The sequence below is a fragment of the Mesoplodon mirus genome (genome assembly GCF_964341445.2).
Source record: "Mesoplodon mirus genome assembly, chromosome: 5".
In the NCBI taxonomy this organism is placed as follows: domain Eukaryota; kingdom Metazoa; phylum Chordata; class Mammalia; order Artiodactyla; family Ziphiidae; genus Mesoplodon; species Mesoplodon mirus.
In genome coordinates this window covers 21,438,664-21,460,392 of record NC_138980.1, presented here as the reverse complement: position 1 = coordinate 21,460,392, position 21,729 = coordinate 21,438,664, and the positions used below count along the sequence as shown (strand labels likewise).

Below are 21,729 nucleotides of genomic sequence, written 5' to 3'. Positions count from 1 at the left end.
TTTGTTTTCTTAAAATTGTTTGACACTAGAGAACACCAAGTAGGAAAAACATACTCTTTATTTCATGAAGTGATTGATGTACCTTCCAATATTTTGGCACATATGCTAGATTCATTAAACTACTTTTGACAGCCCCTTCTGCTGTGAATTTAGAATATATGTTATTAAATATATATGTATAATATATATTAAATATAATTTAATAGCTTTAAACTTGAAAACTGCTTCTTTTTCCATTTAATATACTTAAGATGACAGCTCACAGTATATAGCATGTATAATTTCATAATAAATGACTTCAGAGCAAAAAAAGTAATTCTGAGAACAGAATTAAAAATTGTGTAGAAAATTTCCAATTCACAGCAATTACTAGAAGAACAAAGGAAGAGAACAGACTTTTATTTCTACTTTTAAATGAAATCCAGGCACAAAGTTTGACATCAAGTCAGGAAAAGGACAAACCCCAGAAAGTCAGAGGTAGTTTACAATTCATTTGTAACTTTCATTTGGTCCTTTTCTCTAAAAATGTATACTTTCTTTGACCACATCTTTTATATACTATTACAATGTCAGTTATTTTTTAAAAAGTATTAAGTTTACAGTTTAACAGGAAATCCAGTGCACACTTCCCCTCATCACCCAGATGTTTACAACAATGACATATGATATGCAGCATGCGATGCTGTAGAGAAAACAATTACTTTACAAATGCCCAAAGTCAATGTCTCCAGTCCGGAAGTCTTCATTTTAGGTTATTATAAAGTGTCTGATAGGACTGAACAATTTCCACTTTTCTCATTATCTATTACATAGGTTTATCCTTGGAATTTATTATTTGATGACTAAATCATAGAATGGCTTTTCATATCCATTACATTTATTACATCACTTTCATGTATTCTGATGAGCTTTGGTTTCAGAATGTCACACATGCAAACCTACTTTCTAGGGGTTCTCTTCAATATGAATTTTATGATGATTAGTAAGAGATGACCTGTGATTGAAAAGTTTCCCACATGTATTACATTCATAGGGTTTCTCTCCAGTATGAATTCTCTGATGGGCAATACGTGATGAGCTTTGTCTATAAGTTTTCCCACATGTATTACATTTGAAGGGTTTCTCTCCTGTATGAATCCTTCGATGTTGAATAAGAGCTGATCTTTGGCCAAAAGATATCCCACATTCTTCACATTGATATGGTTTCTCTCCTGTGTGAATTCTCTGATGATTACTAAGGGATGAGTTACACCTGGATGTTTTCCACACTCATTACATTTATAGGGTCTTTCTCCAGTATGCATTCTCTGATGTTGAATAAGAGCTGAACTTTGTCTGAAGGCTTTCCCACACACTTTACATTTACTTGGTTTCTATCCAGTATGAATTCTTTCATGAATAATAAGTGTTGAGTGGGAACTTAAGGCTTTACCACATTCATTACAATTATAAAACTTCTCACCAGTATGAATTATTTGGTGTCTGTTAAGTCGTGAAATAGCAATGAAACCTTTTCCACATCCATTACATCTATAAGGCTTTTCTCCAGTGTGAATTCTTTCCTGTTGAATAAGAGATGCACTCTGACTGAAGGCTCTCCCACATTCACTACATTTAAAAGGTTTCTCTCCTGTGTGTTTCCTCTGATGATAACGAAGGGATGAACTAGACTTAAAGGTATTGCCACATTCATTACATAAATAGGACTTCTTTCTGGAATTCATTCTCTGACATCCAGGAAGGGATGTGTTGCAACTAGATGCCTTCCTACCTGGATTATATTTATAGAGGTTTTCTCCAGCATGGATTTTTTGATGTATAAAAAGACCTGACCTTCTGCTCAAGGATTTACCACATTCTTTACATCTATAGGATTTCTCCACAGTGTGTGTTCTTAGGGGTTTATAAAGGGATGTACTGAGAGTGAAGGCTTTCCCACATTCTTTACATATATAGGGTTTCTCTCCAGTATGAGTTATTGGATGTTGAATAAGAGCTGAACTTTCGTTAAAGGCTTTCGAACAGTCTTTACATTTAAACAATTTCTCTCCACTATGGTTTATCTCATGTTTATGAAGGGATGAAGTATTAATGAAGGTTTTCTCACACATACTACATTTATAACGTTTCCCGGCTGTGTTGATTTTTTGTTGATTAAATAAATTGGAATTCTGTTTGAAGCTGTTTCCTTGTATTTCACATTTTGGTGGGGTGTTTTCTCTGGGAACCATCTGTTGCCTAACAAGGACTGACTTTGGGCTGAAGTTTTGGCCAAATTCAGTATTTTTATGTTTTCTTTCTACAGTGAGGATTTTTTTGTGAGTGACTGAAACTATCTGTGAACACTTTCTTTTTTCTTCTGCTTTTTCTCTAATCTGTCTTCATATTTGCAAGGGTTTTCTAATTTGAAGTCCCAGGGTCCATTCCTTTTGGATCTTTTCATTATCAGCTTCTGAAATGAAGAACCTTGTGTTTGAGTTGACTTTGTGGTTTTATAACTGTTCTTCCATCCTGGAAGGGAAAGAAAAAACTGAAGATGTTCCATGTGATACAGCATTTGGCTACTGAGACTAAATGTATAGACTGAATATTGATGGTATTTAAATAAGGTCTTGGTATATGGCCAAAAACAGTAAGAAGAAAAACTTAGGAGATTTAAGCAGTACAGAGAATCAATCAACATGAGTTGAGAACAACAGGGTGGAGAAAAGATTAAACACACCCATTTAAAGAGGGTGAGTGTAAGAGTGATCAGAAGAATTGGCTAATGGAAAATGGAGAAGAGGGATTCAAAGGGGAGCCATGAATTGGAAAAGGCAGCCTGGGATCAGAGTCCAAAGCCTATGATAGAATCCTAAATTATCTTCATGACATTTTTCTTCTTTGTGTAATCATTCCTAATCTGGAAAGTCTTCATCCCTTTTCCCTCATGCCAAATTCCTTTGTATCCTTCAGATTCAGTTCAAAAGTTAACTCTGAGTCCCTTCTTGACTGTGAGTTTCCACAGAGCATTCCTGTTATTATAGGCACTCACCACAGTGTTAAAAATATATATCTATATATTCTATATATGTAATTATATTTATCTATATCTAAATATTTTCACTTTCCTTTTCTACCCTAATGTTCTCTGCAAGCAGATTAGCATGCCCTATTCACCTACAGATCCTCCTAATGGCATCTGAATTATACACAAAATGTTTGTTTTGTTAACCTTCCTTAATAACTTATATATACCTAATTGGAACAATGTCAAATAATCTCAATTATTTATATATTAATTTCATACACACACACACATACACACACACAGGATTCAAGACTTGCATGAGAAGTTGCCTTCCAGGACAGTACATTATACAAGCAGTGGGAGGGTTTCAGAGCCAGTTCAAACAGGAAGTAATTACTGAATTAATCTACAGAGGTGCTAACAGGTAGGCATGAAGCCAAAAGTTGCAAGATAAGAAAGCAGCCTTGCTCATTTATCAAGCAGGAGATGCTATGCAAGCAGCATAGAAAAGAGTCAAAGATCAATAAGACAGGAATAAACATAAAATGGTAAAAAGGGCTAACATGATAAGGTGGTAAAAAACAGAATTAAATTCAATAAATTTTAAAGTTGGGTAAGGACACAATTCATTGAATATTAAATTCTGGTGGGGAATAGGTATACATATATTTTGGCATTTTCTCCTGGGCTAGAGTAACCATTTAAAGGGCTCCTTTGCAACTCACTGTATTTTGAGATTCCTATCTGACATTCACTTTCTCACCTGTTTACAGATTCTCTCTGCTTGGTGAACATAATACATTCTGCTTTTCTCTTTTCTTCTACCAGTGTTAACTTCTCAGTTTCCTTCATGGGTAACTTTCTATTTCTACTTTAAAACTGCTTTCCCTAGGGTTTGGGATTTTTTCCCCCATTCTACACACCCTCTCTGACTAATTTTAAATGCACCCATCTTTACTATTTTTTTAAGGCACTGATATTTGCCAAGCCGAGCAAGTGAGAATAACACTCATTTTAAAATACATATATAGATAAGTATCAATAAATCACTCATTAAATTAGGAACCACATCTTCTGGAAGAGACCATAATGTGCATTTTGGGTAATAGCTCTTTTTCACTTAGCCAATCACAAAACCTATCTGCTCTCTAATCTTTACTATTTGTTGTAACAGAAAGAGGAGGTTTTTTTATTTTATTTTCTGTTCAACACCTTTCAATTTCCTTATCCATCTAAGTCTTGCTTAAGTGATCCAAATTTCAATAACATTATTTGGGCACAAGTGTGGGAGGCAGTGGTAAAAATGGAGTACTTTCCCTGTGAACATCAGTCATTGGTTCTAGGTTACTACACGAGCTGGGAAGAAAATAGCAAGATTCCAAAATTTTGGATTGTAGTTTATAAGGCAAAGTTAGAGACCCTGCCTTAGGTCTGTATGTAAAGACTGCAGTTTTACAACCAACAACTTTACTAGAGCCCTGAGCACTGGGCTCGGGTACCTAAATGGTACTCTGTTTCTCATGCTTTACTGTTCCACCATAGACTCCTAACTAGTCTCCCCACCTCAAATCGTGCTGTCAATTCAGTCTCCACACTGTAGCCACAGTAATCTTTCTAAAATCCACATCTTACCATGTTGCAAACTTCTGTAAGATCCTCCAAATTATCTTCAATTATTTGTATATAAGTAAGGTCCAGAGTACTTAACATGGTCAACAAGGTGTTTCATGATCTGACCTTCATTCACCTCGGTACTCATCTCCCTCCCCTGGTTTCTTGCCATGTATACTGAACTACATGCAGTTTCTGGAGCACTACATGTTTTTTTCTTATTTTGTTATATTTGCATATGCTGGAGACATCCTTTCCATTCACAAATATTTATTAACTGCGTACTATGGACCAGGTAATGATCCACAACTGCTGAGCCTGTGCACCTGGAGCCCGTGCTCCGCAACAAGGGAAGACATCACAATGAGAAGTCCGCGCACCGCAACAAAGAACCCCCGCTTGCTGCAACTAGAGAAAGCCCGTGCGCAGCAATGAAGACCCAACGCAGCCAAAAAAGAAAAAAAAAAGCTGAAGAACTGAAAAAATCACTTAGGCATTGTAATACTAGAGGGCAAGAAAAGGAAGAAAAGCAGAAGAGTATGGTGGTCCAGAAGCCAAAGGAAGAAAGTACTCCAGTGAGGAGGCAATGATCAACTTTGTTAAACAATTTAAGAATTAAAAACTTAACCCTGATTGTGCCAAGATGGAGACTGTCTGGGATTTAATAACTGCTTTTCATGGACTAGTAAGGAAGAAAGCCCTACTGGAGTGCACAGAAGAAACAATGGGAGGTGAGAACATGGAGACATCAAGTATAGAAATGCTTTTGAAAAGTTCTGTTTAAAGGAGAATAGAGAAACAGGACATGGGGAGTTTTTATTTTTTAATGCAAGTAATTATAGCTACAAGGGTCCATACCAATACTGGGAAACTCACCTCAACTCTACTTCAAGTGCCAATGCCTTAGTCCAGAATGGGACTAATAACTTAAAACAGTCATGTTTCCCAATGAAGGGGACATCAGTCCTGGATTATGGACATCCTAACTGTTCTTTATGGTCTGCTTAAAGTTTTCTGTAGGTCTAAGATATGTCTCCTGAAGTGCAGTTCAACTTTTGCTCTCTCCCAGAATCAAGCCTGGGCCTGAGCTAACTCATGAACCAGGTTATGACTTAGGTCAGAAGTTTAGAGAACAGGTGATTTTGCCAATGACCACCACCCTGACTAGTTCCTGTCATTAGGTCTAGTTTCTCTTCCCTTGGTGCTTATGAAACCCTGTGAGTCTCTCTTCAACCTTCTCTCCCTAGATGATTTCATCCACTCCCACACCTCCTATCTGAATGACTATCCTGAGCCTCAAAACACTTTACAGAGGTATTTCCAGCTGCCTGCTAGACTCTTCATTTGAGGATTTTTCTTCAAATTCAGCTTGTCCAAATCCGAATCCAGTGCATTCCTTTCAAACTCTTTTTGTGTTTCCAAGTTCTGAATTATATCATAACTTCTTCAGCTCCTTTGCCATCAATTCTTAGTTTCATCTCAGAAGCTTCTCTCCCCTGCATTCCAAGTCTAGTCAGTCATCAAATTCCCTTGAATCTCTTCACTAAGATGTCTCTAACAACCATCATTAATACATCCAAGTTCAGGATCTCCTTACTCAATAGTGACTATTGCTATTGACCTTCAAATTGATCCTCTGACCTGTTTCTCACCTTTCTAGTATTACTTCCCACTGAACTTAACCTTCTTACTATATAGAACTCCTCTTATTATTTCAAAAAGCACTGACTGCTCCTTATTTAATTCATTCAGCAAATACTTAAAAAGCACCTACAACATGTCAGGCTCTATCTTAGGCATGTGATCCACAAGACATTCCAGATCTGGTAATGAAAAGAAACAGTTAACTTCTTTAAGGAGCTCCCAGTTTGGCATTAGAGACAAAAAAGGAGAAGTGTGGTAATTTATACAACAAAAACACAAGACAGAAATGGATGAAAATGTGAGCTTACAACAACATCCAAACTACCCTCAGATAGTACCAAGTACAAGCTGGGAAGGCGTACTAGTGGTGGCCAGAATTTGGGGGAAGAAATGTCTAAAATGGGATTTTAAAGGATTAGCCATAGATTAGATGGAGGGATAGTGTGAGGGCTAAAGGCAGCATCAAAATCTTTGAACCCAAGCCAACTTTCCAGACCTATATCCTTCCCACCTTATCCTACAGGTGGTCAGATTCAAAATTATTCCTATAAAAATGTCACATGCATTTGCAGTCTCGTAAGGTTTTCTAGAGTCAGAGAATTGAGGGAGCTATATGCTGAGAATTACACACAACACCACGATGGGGGCAGAACTACACATCTGTAAATATATTCCAGAATGCCTGTGTTGGTGAAAAAGAGAAATGCTGTTTTAGAAATTCTGTTGTTGGTAATTCTGATTTTTAAAGCTTTTTATTATGGAAGATGTTCAACATGTACAAAAGTGGAGTGAATTGTACAATGAATTGCCAAGCCAGCATCAACAATCACTAATGCTGTTTCATCTATTACCTTATTATGGGTTGAACTGCATCACCCAAAAAAGATATGTTGAAGTCCTAATTTCCAATAACTCAGAATATAACCTTATTTGGTAAGGTTAAGTAACTTTGCAGATTCAATCAAGTTGAGATGAGGTGATTAGGGTAGGTTTTAATATGACTGGTGTCTTTATAAAAGGGAAATTTGGACACAGGCAAGCACAGAAAGACCATGTCAAGATACCCCAGGGGAACACCAAGTGACAAGAGAAGCAGAGACTGGAGTGATGCAGCTGCAAGCCAAGGAACAAGGACCACTGGCCACATCCAGAAGGTAGGGAGAGGCAAGGAAGGATTCTACCTGGAGTTTCAGAGGGAGAATCACCCCACAAAACTGTGAGACAATAAATTTCTGTTGTTTAAAGCCACACAGTTTGTGGCACTTTGTTGGAGCAGGCTGAGAAAATTAATACAACTCCCTTACGTCTCTTTCATTAGCATATGCTAAAGTACGCTAATTCTGTATTATATCATTTCATCAATAATACTTCAGAACACATTTCTCAAAGATAAGAACTCTATTTGTAAACATAACCACATATTTTTATTATAACCACCAAAATCAACATTATTGTTTGAAGTTATTTTTGCCTGTAAGGTATTAATTACATGTTCTTCACCCAATTCCAATGTGGTGGTGGGGGGGGCGGTTTCCACATCAATAATAAGCAATTCTTGGATACCAACTGGGTGTCCTCAATTCAGCTCAACTCTGACATTATCTACCTGGAGATAGCATCATATCCCACAGGTTAAGGGTTCAGTCCTACAAGACTGCCCCCTGCCTCCCTCAGACACCAGTCACAAACCCAGGTTATCATCTGTACTTCTGACCAACTGGCTATAAATCAGAGGTTCCCACGACCCCCTTCTTACGTTTGGTTAATTTGCTACCGTGGCTCATGGAACTCAGAGAAACATTCTGCTTACTAGATCACCAGGTAATTATAAGAGGATATAACTTGGGAACAGCCAGATGGAAGAGATGCACAGGTCAATGTATGGGGAAAGGGAATGGAATTTCTAAGCCCTCTCTAAGTACACCACACTCCCCAGATCTCCACATATTCACCAACCCAGAAGCTTTCTGAATCTGTCCTTTTGGGTTTTTATGGAGGCGCCATTATACAGGCATGATTGATTAAATCATTGGCCACTGGCAACTAATTCAACCTCCAGTCCCCCTCCCCTCCCTGGAGGTCAACTTTCAAACCTCTAATCACATGATTGGTTATGGCAACCAGGCCCCATCTTAAGATAGGGTCCAAAAGAAACCTCATTAACATAACAAAGACACCTTTGTGGCTCTCATCACCTAGGAATTCCCAGGGTTTTAGGAGCTCTGTACCAAATATATATTACTTATTATAAACCATAATATTTATATAAATCACTAAGGATCTTTATTCAAGCTGCTGTGATTTAAAAGCATTTGAGATAATTTTTCTCTGTGACTAAGCCAACAACCTGAAACACAATTAGGGTCATTTGTTTCATTTTGCTTTCAATATTTATGGAACACTTTTTCATTTTTGTTTAATCTTGTTGTATAATTTAATTTTTTTTTTTTTTTTTGCGGTACTTGGGCCTCTCACTGTTTTGGCCTCTCCCGCTGTGGAGCACAGGCTCTGGACACACAGGCTCAGTGGCCATGGCTCATGGCCCAGTCGTTCTGTGGCATGTGGTTATCTTCCCGGACCGGGGCACGAACCCCTGCATCGGCAGGCGGACTCTCAACCACTGCGCCACCAGGGAAGCCCTATAAAACATTTTTATGGTTCCAAAGTCAACATTATAAAAACAAGGTACCTTAAAAAAATTCTACATTCTATCCTTGTTCTCTCAATCCTTTTTCTTTTTCTTCCTTCACCTTATAGGTAACCATTTTTATAGATCTGCTTTTATCCTTTTTTTTTGCCTTCTCTATTTTTTTTTAATATAAGCAAATATACACTTTGTCTTTTTTGGTATCTCCTCCTTCCTTTGATAAAACTCCTATTCTCACTGTTCTGTTCTGCACTTTCCCCTACTTAGTAATATTATCACCCCACAGTGGAATTTACAGAATTCTTCCTCATTCTTATTTACAGTGAGAATTCCACCATGAGAATGTCCCTCAGCTTATTCAACCAGATTCCTTTGATGGACAGTTGGATTAACTCTAACTGTAATACACCAGGACATCATATGGGTACACGATAAAGGTACAGCTTTAAACCAATATCCATATTGCTAATTAGAAACCACAGCATTTATAAAATTCTAGCCCAAACTGGACCCAATGGGCTAACATTATCCAAAGCCACATACAACCAAAATCACCTCTTCTGCCAGCCAAGAAGAGAGCTAGCTGAAGGCCGTAGAACTACTCCTTAGAATGAGGAAGCTCTTTATGTACTGACATGGAAAGAGTTTCAATATATATCAAGAGAAAGGGGCAGAATAATGTGTGCTGTATAATATAATTGGAGTGGACAGAGAAAAACAAGAAATATTTGTTTATATTTGCATAGAAGAGCTCTCCAACTACTGCCTCCTTGTCACATCTCACCTTGTCGTATCCCACACATATTAATCTCCTCCTGCTCACTCACCCCTCGTGGGCTCCATTCTGGCTTCTGTCCTTACCACTACTCTAAGGCAACCATGACCTTCATGTGACAAAGGCAAGATGCTCTCTTCAGTCCCCACCTAACTTACCTCTCAGCAGCATCTGATAGTGACCCCTCATTTTCCTTCAGATGCTCACTACCTAAGCTACAGTGACCCTGAACTTGCCTCCAAATTCTTCTCATGTTCCACCAGCTTCAATCTCCTTTGTGTGCTCATTTTCCTCTACCTGATCTTTAATCCTTGAAGTTCCACAGGTTTGAGTGCTAGGCCCCTGATTCTTTTCACTCTGTACCCTTTTCACAGGCCAGCTTCATCTATAAACATACTCTAGGCAAGACTTCTCTACTCTCCATACCTAATTATACAAAACCCAGCTCAAAACAGCAACTTGAGTGTCTCAAAGACAGCTCAACTGAATTTATGATTATTTCCTCCCCCCAACCTGTATAACCTTTTTGTCTCTGTAATTGGCACCAGTTCTGAATCAAAACTTTAAAAGGCATCCTTCACACCTCTCCCTCCGCTAATCAATTACCAAGACTTGTTTATTCTGCCATCCAAATATGTCTCAAGTTCATCTACTTTTCCCTACCTCTACTGATACCATCCTTTATGAGACTTGACTTCAATGACACTAGACTCCCGAGTTTCCTTCTATAGTACACCTTACCCTTGTCTTCCCTATGGGTTCATTTCTCTCTGCCTAGCCATGAAATGCCAGAGTTCCTCAAGATTGAGTCCTAGGCTCTTTCTTGCTCTTGCTGTACTCTGAATCCACTCCACAGGCTAACTCAAACTCAACCACTCTTTCAATTATCTTTAGTGACAGGGTCTCCCAAATTTACATTTAATGCCCAGGGTATATTATAAGGGGTGGAACTCCAAATCAAACAGGCTATTTGACATCTCCACTTGAATAAATGGGTCAACCAAAGACAATTTAAGTCATCCAAAACCATATTTATACCATCCCCCAAATCTGATCTCCTAGCACCACTATCTCAGTGAAGGATATCACTGTCCATCCCAGAACAAACCACAAACCAAGCACGCATCCTTGACAACTCCATCTCCTCTATCTTCCATATCTAAACCATCTCCAAGTCCTGTTGCTTTTATCTGCCAAATATCTCTGCAACTGGTTCCCTTTTTTCGGTCTCCATCACGACTACCTAACCAAGTCATTCATACATTCACTAACTAACTGGAAGCTGACTCTGACCAGACACTATTTTAGGTACTGGGGACATGGGAACAAATGAAACAGACAACCCAGCATGAGGGAATTTACAATCCAGAGGAAGAGCTGATAATAAATAAATATGTACTATTTGGCAGTAATAAGTACTCTGAGAGAAAATGAAGCATGGTGAGGGGATAAAGAATGTGGAGGACAAAGGACCTGTGTCCTGTGGAGGACAAAGAACAAAGGATGAGCTGTGTCTAACTGACAAAGTGCCATCTGAGCAGAAACCTGTATAGTGTGAGGAAGTGAGTCAAGTGGGCTCCTGGCCATCACGAAGAATGGTCCAGGAGAGGAAAAAGCAAGTGCAGAGGCCCTGAGGTGGGAGCCTGCTTGGCCTTCCTGATGAACTACAAGGAGGCCAGGGTGATTAGAGTTCTCCAATGAAGGGCAGAGAGGAAGGAGGTGAAGGCAAAGAGGTAGCTGGGGTCAGACCACAAAGGCCTCTGAGGGCCACGCTGGGGGCTTTGGATTGTGTTCTATGTGATAGAAGCCACTAGAGGTTTTGAGCATGCGAGTGAGATGACCTGATCTATCTTTTAAATAGACCATTCTGGCAGCTACAAGGACAGTAGATGTTGGTGGCAGAAGAGGAGCACAGGGGATGAGAACAAGTCTAAATCAAACATAGTAAACAGGGCTACAGAGCATTTGGGCTCAACTTTCACCTTGTAAGAAATTCACTCCTTAAAATCACTGCATGATATTTCATTAGGCTGCCACTATAACCCCTACAGCACCTTTCTGCAAATTAGAAAAAGACCCCTATTCTCTGTGCAGATGAAGCCCCAGCAAGTCTCAGTGAGTCGAAGGCAGTCCACAAGCAACCCCTTAGCTGACCACCCTTCCAGGTTCAGTCTGCCCTGAATTCTTGCATAAATATAACAAAGGAAGAGAAAAAGACAAAGAAAGAAAAACACCTTTTCATTGGAGGTAACTGTTTACCTAGATCATCCCTGGATTTTAAACTTTTTGAATAAAAGAATATTTTCATGTTAGGTGTAAATCAAACTCATGAGACGTTCAAGTTGATTGAATCACATTATGCTTATTTTATATATAGATAACTTATATACATAATATGCCAGAATAGTGATTAGACTTTGGACTCATTTCTTAAGTAAGAGACTCAGATGAGACGTGTACCCTTTGAGCCATTTCCTCCCATCTCTCAACATGAAACATACAGATCCAGGGATGACAGTTTGTTTTCCCTTTTTGTCTTGTTTTTCCTATTTGTGAGGAGTCTTGAAGTGAAAATTATATTTTAAAAACACACTTGGAGGCAATTAGAGGTTCTAGGAGTCCTACCCTGGAAGCATAAGCTTTTCTGTCACCGGTTGTTCAAAGGGTTGGTTTTTGGTTTTGGTCTACAGTTAATGATCAAGGTACTTCCAAGAACATCCAGGTCCCTCACCTAAGCTCACAGGGAAGTGAGCTCCCCTTGGAAGGGAAACTGTTCCAAGGGCACTTTAGTCCAGGCAAATGGGAGACTCGCCAGGGGTGCAGGAGAGACACAACCACATGCCAGCACACCCAGGATGCCCCATCTCACTGTCTCCTTTGACCAAAGAGAGGAGGTTCATCCCATCAAGAGAAATGCACACACTGCTTGGCTCTGATGGCCTTACTTCCTCCAGACACCCACTCAGAGTTTTCCTTTGGGGACAGTTTCCCAAACCTGAGAAGGACTTGACATCACCACTAGGTGTTTTCAGGGTCTCTCTGGACAGCTTTCGACTCCAGTCATACTTTCTATTCAGTTTAATCCAACTAACATTTCACTCAGGAAGGGGGACTCCTCATGGATCAGAGGCTCCCGAGGCGAATGGAAAGGGAACAATTCTTCCGTCTCTTCCTTTGATCTTCCACGCCATACTCAGTCCACACCTGACGCCCCTCCTAAACTCTCCACTGGTTTCCTGCTGCCTGCGTTCTCTGTTTACTTTGTGGTGGTCTCTAGCAGTTCCCACAAAATTAGAATATTTCTCCCAAGTGACAGTTAAAAGATATAAGGAGAGATAAGTGTGGTTCCCACCTCAAAAGATCTCACATTATACGGGGAAGAATGAGCTCTACTAAAGGTGTGGGCGCTTTAGGGATCGAGACAGCCTGTCCCACAGCCCTTCTGCTGGGCCCGCATTGTGAGGGGTCATCACTGACTCATCTGGACCTGACAGCAACCTCAGACAAGTCCTACTACGTCTATGGCAGGTGGCTCCACATTGGTTGCAGGCTGATCCTTGCACAATATAAACCTGGGCTCGTGGCCAGGGTACTTCAACTCCTCAGAGGCTGTGCCTGGCTCTCAGGTCCCGGCCCCCTCTCCCTGCTCCCGTCTCCACACACCGGCTTCCTTTGTCTGGACTCTCGGACATGCTCTTCCTGTGCCTGAACGCTTCTCACAATGTGGGATCCGGCCCTTCCTCGGGAAGCCTTGCCCACAGCACCCCTCCTGTTCCACGTTCTCACAGCACCTGTGGCTCTTCCCCCGAGGTCCTCACCGGAGGCTGTCATTCCACAGCCCTGTGTGCGATTAGCCTCCCCCTCCACTGAGCTCCGCCAGGGCAGGACCTGCATCCTTCTGTCCAAGGTTGCACTGCTGTTTATCACGGGACAGGAAAGCAGTGAGCAAGGCTTAGAACCTGGCTCCCCCAGAGCCCTGGCCTCCCCAGGTCAACAGCTCTCAGTCCTCAACTTCCATGACAGCCGAATCTGCCAGTTTTCTCCTCTGGTGACTTCTTCTCAGGCTCAGCCACAGATTCTTCCTTCTTAACCCACCTCATAAAACTGAGGTTTCCTGGGACTCTGTCCTCTCCTCCGGTCCCTCATCTGCTCAGCTCAAGGCTTCAAATGCCACCTTTGCACTGATGGCTCCCTGACCTCCCTGTTGAGTTCTGACCCTGTTTACCTTCTACAGCTGTCCACTGGTGACCTCTACCCATATTTCACTAACATTTCAAATGAAACCCATCCCACACCGAACCTGTCCTATACCCTTAATAAAGGGACCTCTCCTCTTTCCTGAACTCACTGCACATGCCTTCCTCCAGGTAATGTCTTGCCTACATTAGGCAATAATCTCCAGAAGGTTCCCACCTCTAGTTTTTCCTCACTTCAAATCTAGGACCAACAGTGTTTCCAAAGTAACCATTCTTAGTTAATTGAAACTGTGTAATAAGGACTCATGAATATATTCTCTGTGAAAATTTTAATAACATTGCATGTAACTAAAGTCCTCTTTCATCAATGCCCATTCTCAGTCCCAATCCAAATGTAACTAGTTACCAGCTTAGGTGTCCCCCGACCTTTCTCTTGGCACTTACACGCACATAATGCATATAGACAAACACCCACCTAATTTTCTTTACACATAAATCGCGATATGTCATAATAATGCACCGTAACTTGCTTTAGTCCTTCACGTAGCTTGGAGCTCTGCCCACACCAGGGCTGCTGCTTTCTGACTGTGGTGCTGTGTGCCAGTGTAGGGACCCACCTCAGCTTCTTTAGCCTTTACTGAAGGACGTTTAAAGTATCTCAGACTCAGACTATTTTTTCTAAAATATCAACAACCATACAACTCTTCTGCTTGAAACTCTTCAATTATTTCCAGTCATCCATGGACAGTTCCCATCCCTAAGAACTGTACCAAAGCACTTCATAGTGTGGCCCCCACCTGGCTCTCTAATCTCATTTCCTTCCTCATCTCTTTCTTTTCCCATATACCCTGAGCTTCAGTCTGAATGAATTATCTGCAGTTCCTTAAATGCACTAAGTTTGCTGAATGAATGCATGACAATGTAGCCCTCCTCTGAAACAACAGGAAATCACAAGAGAAAAGATCCTGAGAGATTCACTTGTGCAGTAATTATCAGAGAAGAAGAGGAAGCTTGTGACTAGGGGCCTTAGCATCCCTTCTCCAAAACTTCTTCAGGACTGAGAACCTGCAGAAAATTCCCCGACCAACATCTCCGAGTTGCACATGCACTCACTTACCAGACTGCTGCCTGCAGACATTCCGCACCCACTCACCTAGAGAGGAGCCTCCAGGGCTTTCTTTCTCTACCTTCCAGGGATCTTCTCCTTACTGCAACAGGGAGATCACCTCAGGTTTGGAAAATGGGAGTCCTGCTCATAGACCAAAAAGAAGAAAAAAAAAGAAAAAGAAAAAAAAAGACTTGATTTTGCCTTGACACAAAGAGGTATCTGAGATCTGAGCGGAAAACTCAAAGGATGATACAGAGAACTTCTGTGGGATGCTCCAGTTGTGCCCCCACCATGTGAGGGGTGTGTTAGGGTAAAAGCAAGGGGCAATGTAACATTTAGTTGTATGTTAGTGAAGTATGATAAACATGCAGACTTGATTAACAGGGTGCTAATAGCTTTCTATACAAGAGGGAATATGTATATACTGTTAAATGTATGTTAAATGTACAGATTAAATTAATATTTGTAACAGGTATCTGTGGAAAGGATTATGTACCAAGTAGCTTGTTTAAAATGAGAAAACACTATCTGACTCCCTTTGAAAGATGGCAGCAGTCAGCAAACTATGGGTCATAGGCCAAATCTAGGCCACTGTCTGTTTATGCATGGCCCTTGAGCAAAGAATGGTTCAGAAAAAAAAAAGAAAAGGAATACGTTACAGAGACTATATGTGGCCCACAAAGCTGAAAATATTTACTCCCTGGCCCTTTACAGAAAAAGTTTGCTGATCCCTGTAAAAGAGAATTGAAAAAAGCCAGTGTTGGGTCAAAGAAAAAGGTTGAGGGATGCTCTCTGTTAAGAGATGAGCAAACACATCATAGTTCAGTCATAGTGGGAAAATGTTGCCTGCAGTGAGGGAATTTCTAATGTGCAGCTCTGTAGATTGTCCCATCCATGGGGCAATTCCATACCTACGAGGGAGAAAAAGGTTTTCAGGTTTATTTATGGAGATCCAGTTTGCACAGTGCTAAGGCAAAACTCAGCTAAAGTTTTTAATGACCCAGGGCTTTTACCCAGGAAATCAGATGCTGAGGTATCCCAATTTCTGAACTCTGTATCTACAGGGAAAATTTCCTTACCCAATGAGACAAGGTTACTATAGTTCTCCAGCATCACATCTTGGTACAAGTTTCTCTCAGAAGGAGCCAGCTTTCTCCACTCATCCCGTGTAAAGAACACAGCCACATCTTCAAACGTCACTGACACCTGTAGAGACAAGCATCTCAGCTCACCCAGGACCACCCATCACACAGGGTGAAAAAGGTGGCAGTGGGGAGTAGACGGGCTACCATGAAATGCTTCTATATTATTCTAGGTTCTGAAGGTTCCAGGTCATTTGCTTAATGAACAACTGACCAATGACAAATAGATACTGAGTAGCAGGAAGTATGAACCAGGCTCCGAGTTAACTGCTACAAGAGATGGGTGGAGGTATTAAGGCCATTAGTGGGAGTGTTAATTAGAATAATCTTCCTGTTGGCAATTTGATAACATACATTAGAAGCTTTAAAATGTGCATACTCTTTAACTCTCCAATTACTATATTTGTTTGATAATGAACACTGAACAAAAATGCACATGCAAGGACATTTATCATGGTGTTAGTAACAGCAAAGAAATGGAAACAACCTCAATAATCACTGAGGGAGCTAGTTTAAATAACTGAAGGCACTCTGTGCTCCCTAAAGCTTGAGGACAGTAATAATGGAAATTAAAATAGCTATAATTTATTGAATGCTTTTTTCAGGCTAAGTACTATTCTTAGAGCTTTATATTAACCTTTAGTGTGTATCTTTATTTTATCTTCACAACAACCCTATGAAGAAGGTACTATTATTGTGTCCATTTTACACAAGAGAAAACAAAGAGAAATTTATCCAAGTCACACAGCTGGTATGAAGGGAAAACTCACTCCTCCTGCATGTCTCCGCTACTCTTAATACAACACTACTTCACTTCTGACACCAGATGTGGGGGGTTTTCCACACACCAAGCAATTGTGGGACACCAGCTGGGTGTCCTACAATTAAACTTAATTCTGACACCTGAAGATAGTGTCAGATTCCCACAAGACTGGCCCCCTTTCAATGTCAATCACAAGTCCAGGTTGTTACCTGTGCTGCTGACTGACTGGCTATAAATTGGAGGTTTCTACAACCCTCTCCTCAGGTTTCATTAATTTGCCAGAGTGGCTCACAGAACTCAGGAAAACATTTACTTACTAGATTACTGGTTGATTATAAAAGAAGATATAGGAACTGGCAGGTGAAAGAGCGGCACAGGGAAGGGGTGCACAGCTTCCATGCTCTCTCGGGATTCACCATTCTCTCTGACTCTCTACATGTTCACCAACCTGGAAGAACTCTGAACCCTTCTGGGTTTTTATGGAGGTTCATTACATAGGCATGATTGATTAAATCACTGACCATTGGAGACGGATGCAACTTTCATCTCCTACGGTGGTGACAGATGGATAAGAGGGGTTATTGGGGGGCAGGACTGAAAATTCCAACACTTTAATCAAGGTTGATTCCCCTGGCAATTAGCCCGCATCCTTAGGTGGGGTACAAAAGTAACCTCATTAACATAAACTCTGGTGTGGATACAAAACACACCCATTGTGCCTTCATTGCTCTGAAGTAATTTCAGGGATAAAAAGCATATATTACTAACCACTTAGGAAATCACAAGGGTTTTGGAAATTATGTGCCAGGAACAGGGACAAAGACCAAATATATATTTCGTATTATAAATCACAACATCACTGGTCAGTGGTAGAGGTAGAATTCCAATCCAAGGAACTGCCTCTCAACGCCTATCTCATAGGCTTAAGTAATAAATGATAATCCATACAATGGAGGTAAAGAGCAGTGATGGTAGCAAAACACTGTGAACGCACTTAATGCCAATATACTCAAAAATGGTTAAAGTGGTGAGTTTAATCTTATGTGTATTTTATCAAAATAAAAAGCTAAAATGATAAAATAAAAATATACATACATACATATGTACACATGTACATCAATAAATAATAAATAAATAAAGGTACACAGACAATTATTCTGAGGGCTGCGTACCAAAGGTATGACCATGATTATCTCAAGATGTTGGGGTAAGAGTGATTTTACGTTTTTATTCTCTGAGATTTTTAACATTAACATGCAGTGCAGGTATAATAAGATAATTTATTGGCACATGGCAGGGAATACAAGAAATGATCTTTGCCCTCAAAAGAATTTACAATCCAACTGGCAGACAAGAAAAACGCGTGAAACAATTTGAACAAGAAAAGTGTCGCTGGACAGGACCATATACTATTTCCTTGTTCAATCCTCATTTTAGAGATGAGAAACACAAGGTCCAGGGCAGTTAAGACACCAGGTCACATACTTTATCAATGGCAGAGACAAGACGATAACTGAAGTTTTCTTTTAACCCAGCACTTGGTGGGTATATTCTCTCTCTGGTCTTAAACGTCCTGTCACTGAGTTTTACACACAATTCCACATAGTACTGACGTATCGGCAGCAGGTGAGGTTAGGGAGAAATGTCACATAGGACTCACAAGCAGGGATGGAGAAGATTCTGGGTAAGAGAGCAGCCTGGCTCTGTTGGAATGGAATGGGAAGGGCTTAGAAAAAAGTAGCCCAAATATGCAGAGGCAGGTCCTAGCCACAGTCTCAGAAGATCAACCACTACCACATTTCATGGGTCCAAAAGATACACAACATCACATTGCAGAGAACTCTGGTCATTTGGGGGCCAGGCCTGCCCTGTGTTCTGAAAGATGTACTAGAGGAAAGGCTGGATGATAACTAACATGAACTTAGAGGCCAGACATACCTGGGTTTGATTTCAGGTTGTCTGACTTCGTTGAGCCTCAGTTTCAAGTGTAAAATGGGGGTAATAACTTCTGCTTCGCTATGACAGTGAGAACAAAGGTGAAGCCCTCAGGATATTCCCCAGCAACGTTAACTACTATTGTTAGATGAGGATGAGTAAAGGAAGGACACTATAGTCATTTCTATCTACCAACAGTAGATAGATAGACATCATGAACTAGAATAACATCGTTTAGCTACCACAACCACCACATATTGAACATCTACTATGTGCCCGGCCCTGATAAGAATGCTTTCCATGCACTAACTCCCAGGATCTTCTCATCTACCCTTTGAGGTAGGCCCAGTTGCTGTATTCATGTTACAGGTGAAGAAGCTGAGGCACAGAGAGGTAAGAAACTGAGGCACAGAGAGGTGGAGTTTTTTGCCCAAGACCCATTAACAGCAACAGAGGAGATGGGCACAAACCTGGCCATCTGGCTCAAAAGCCCCACTGAGGAATCACCGTATACACTGCTTCTCCACTACCAATATCCCATGATATCCCATACACTGCTGCTTCCTGAGGAGTCTTCTCTCTGCTCTTGGAGTCAAGAGACCTCTCCATCTATGTCCCCACCAGCATGGCTATCCTTTGTTCACACAGTGGCTCACCTGGATGGGGTCCCACCCTCATTCTCACAACATAAAGATGAAAATGGCAGGTCAACATCAGTTTTCAAGAGAGTGACAGAAGCAAGGCACATGATCCAGAAAGTTAAGATGGAGAAAAACTAAAAACTATGGACTGGGAAAAGCCTGGCGAAGGTATCATGAGGATTTCTCAGGGGCGGAAAGAAAAAGAAAAGCATTCTGGCCAAGGGTAGGGAGGGGGACACGACTGAGCAAAGGAGACAGGCCAGAAAGGAGCTCTGCCAAGTGTGCATGTTTGTTTGTTCTGACCCCAAGTGGTATAAGACATGTGGCATCTTACCTATCAATTCAGTAATCATACAGTGAATTGAGATTAATGAATAAAAGAGTGTCTATTAGAAAAAAAAGAGAAACACAGGCCATGGATTGGGGGGTTGGAGGCAAGCATTCCCTATGCAATCCACCATCCACCAGGGTGGACCAACTCTTCCAAGGCAGAAGGACATGGGCTCCAAATCCTGGTGAAGACTGTATTGGGGAGAAAACTTCAGTTTAAGGGTAAAATAACAAAAAAAAACCCATCTATCTCTAAGACCTGAGATGGCAATGAACTCACCCGAGACCTTGCTTCCCTCTGTTCAGTAGCCATGTCCTCTTTCTGGGCAGTTTCACCTTAGGATGGGAGAAGTCTCCAGAAGCCAGATCTGAGAGAAGAAAAAGGGAACCAGGAGGAAGCCCCTTCTGCTTTCTAGACCTCAGAATCAGCAGCTCTGAAACCTTTATACCACTTGAAAATGATGCCAAGTGCCCCCAGAGAAGGAAGTCAGAAGGAACGAGGGCTAGACAGGACCAGAGAGAAGGGCTGGGTCATCCTGGTCCAGGCCCAGCTCCTTCCCTGGCTCAGAGGAAAAGTCCTAGGACTCTATCAGCAGTAGCAGCAACTCCCTGAGCCTCACCGCGTGCCAGGCACTACCTATCAATACATCATCGAGGCCCACAGCATAGTTGGCATTGTCAGCACCCCATTTTATAGATCAGGAAACTGAGGGCAGAGTGGGAGCAACTTGTCCCAGTCCACACAGCCAGGGAGGGTGGCACCAGGGTTCCAGGCACCGCGGGCTCCAGAGCACCTGCTCTAACCTCCCTGCGTGCATGTGACAACTTTTCTCCACCTCAAGCATTCCCACCCAATTCCTCCCCCTCCTGTCAAGGAAACAATTTCCAGATTTCTAGAGAAAGCTGCTTCGGAAAGGGAAAACATCAGCTCTCCTATGGCGGGGAGGGGCTGCTGTCTTGAGGAAAGGGCACATTAAACCAAAGACCTGGGTCCAGTCCTGGCTCTGCCACTGGGGGAAGCTGGCGACTCACTTCTCGCGTAAAACAAGCCTGTCACTCGGGAGTGCAGGGGTGATGGTAAGGGGAGGAAATAATTTTCTCACGTTCACTGCCAGCCTGAAACAAATTCAAATGCCGGCAGGCGCTGAGCAGGTAGCGCGCTGGGAACTGGTCGGGAAGAAGCAGGAGGGTGGCTGGGTCCAGCCGATGGGGACGATGTGTCCGACCTGTCTCGTTCAGGGCCACGTCAGTGGGATGGCTGGGGGCGGCAGGCGAACAGAGCCAGGGGTGCCCGGCTCTCGGCCCGCCGGCGCCCACAAAGACCCGGCTCGCGTCTCTTGGGCCTGTGCCCCATGCCCCGGCGACGCATGCTCCCGAAGCCCGGTCCTCCCTCCCGCATCCTGCCTACCCCCCGCCGCTCACCTCGCCCAGGCATCGGGGGTTCCGCGGGCCGCAGGCTGGAGGCTCCGGAACTGCCACGGCCAGACAGAAGCTTCCGCTGGGGACTCCACGCGGTGCCGCCTCGGCGGACCTCTGGCGAGTAATTAGCTCATGCCAACGGCAAACGCCCGACGCCCTACGCCCCACGTAGGTCCGGGAGGGACGGGGCAGGGACAGTCGCGAGCCCCTCTGGGAAATGTAGTCCATGCGAGAACAAAAGATTCTGGGAAATGTAGTTCTTCGAGCTTGTCTGCGAGGAGAGCCCTGGCTGAGCCTATCACTTGTCCAGACCCCATTCTGGGTTCGTGGTCGAGCTCCTTGGGCTGCTGGCTCCTGGGTTCCTGGTTCTTCCAGGAGGAAACCGACGTTGCTACAGGGCAGTGACTTGTAGCTCTGCATCTGCGTAAATGAGAGCAAGGCAAGTAGACAACCGCCAAGAACAAACCTATTTCCCCGTAAGTCTTTCAACAAGAGTGTATGGAGGACT

The 21,729-nt window shown here is 42.1% G+C and overlaps 1 long non-coding RNA gene across 1 annotated transcript; it reads right to left on the bottom strand.

Annotated features, from left to right (window-relative positions):
* Positions 1–2,153: 2,153 nt before the first annotated feature.
* On the bottom strand, positions 2,154–21,443 carry LOC309804654. The gene is made up of 5 exons (XR_014294152.1): positions 21,225–21,443; positions 20,083–20,170; positions 16,071–16,197; positions 15,037–15,132; positions 2,154–2,511 (listed from the first exon to the last, which is right to left on the bottom strand). It is a non-coding gene; the product is annotated as an uncharacterized lncRNA (long non-coding RNA).
* Positions 21,444–21,729: the final 286 nt, after the last annotated feature.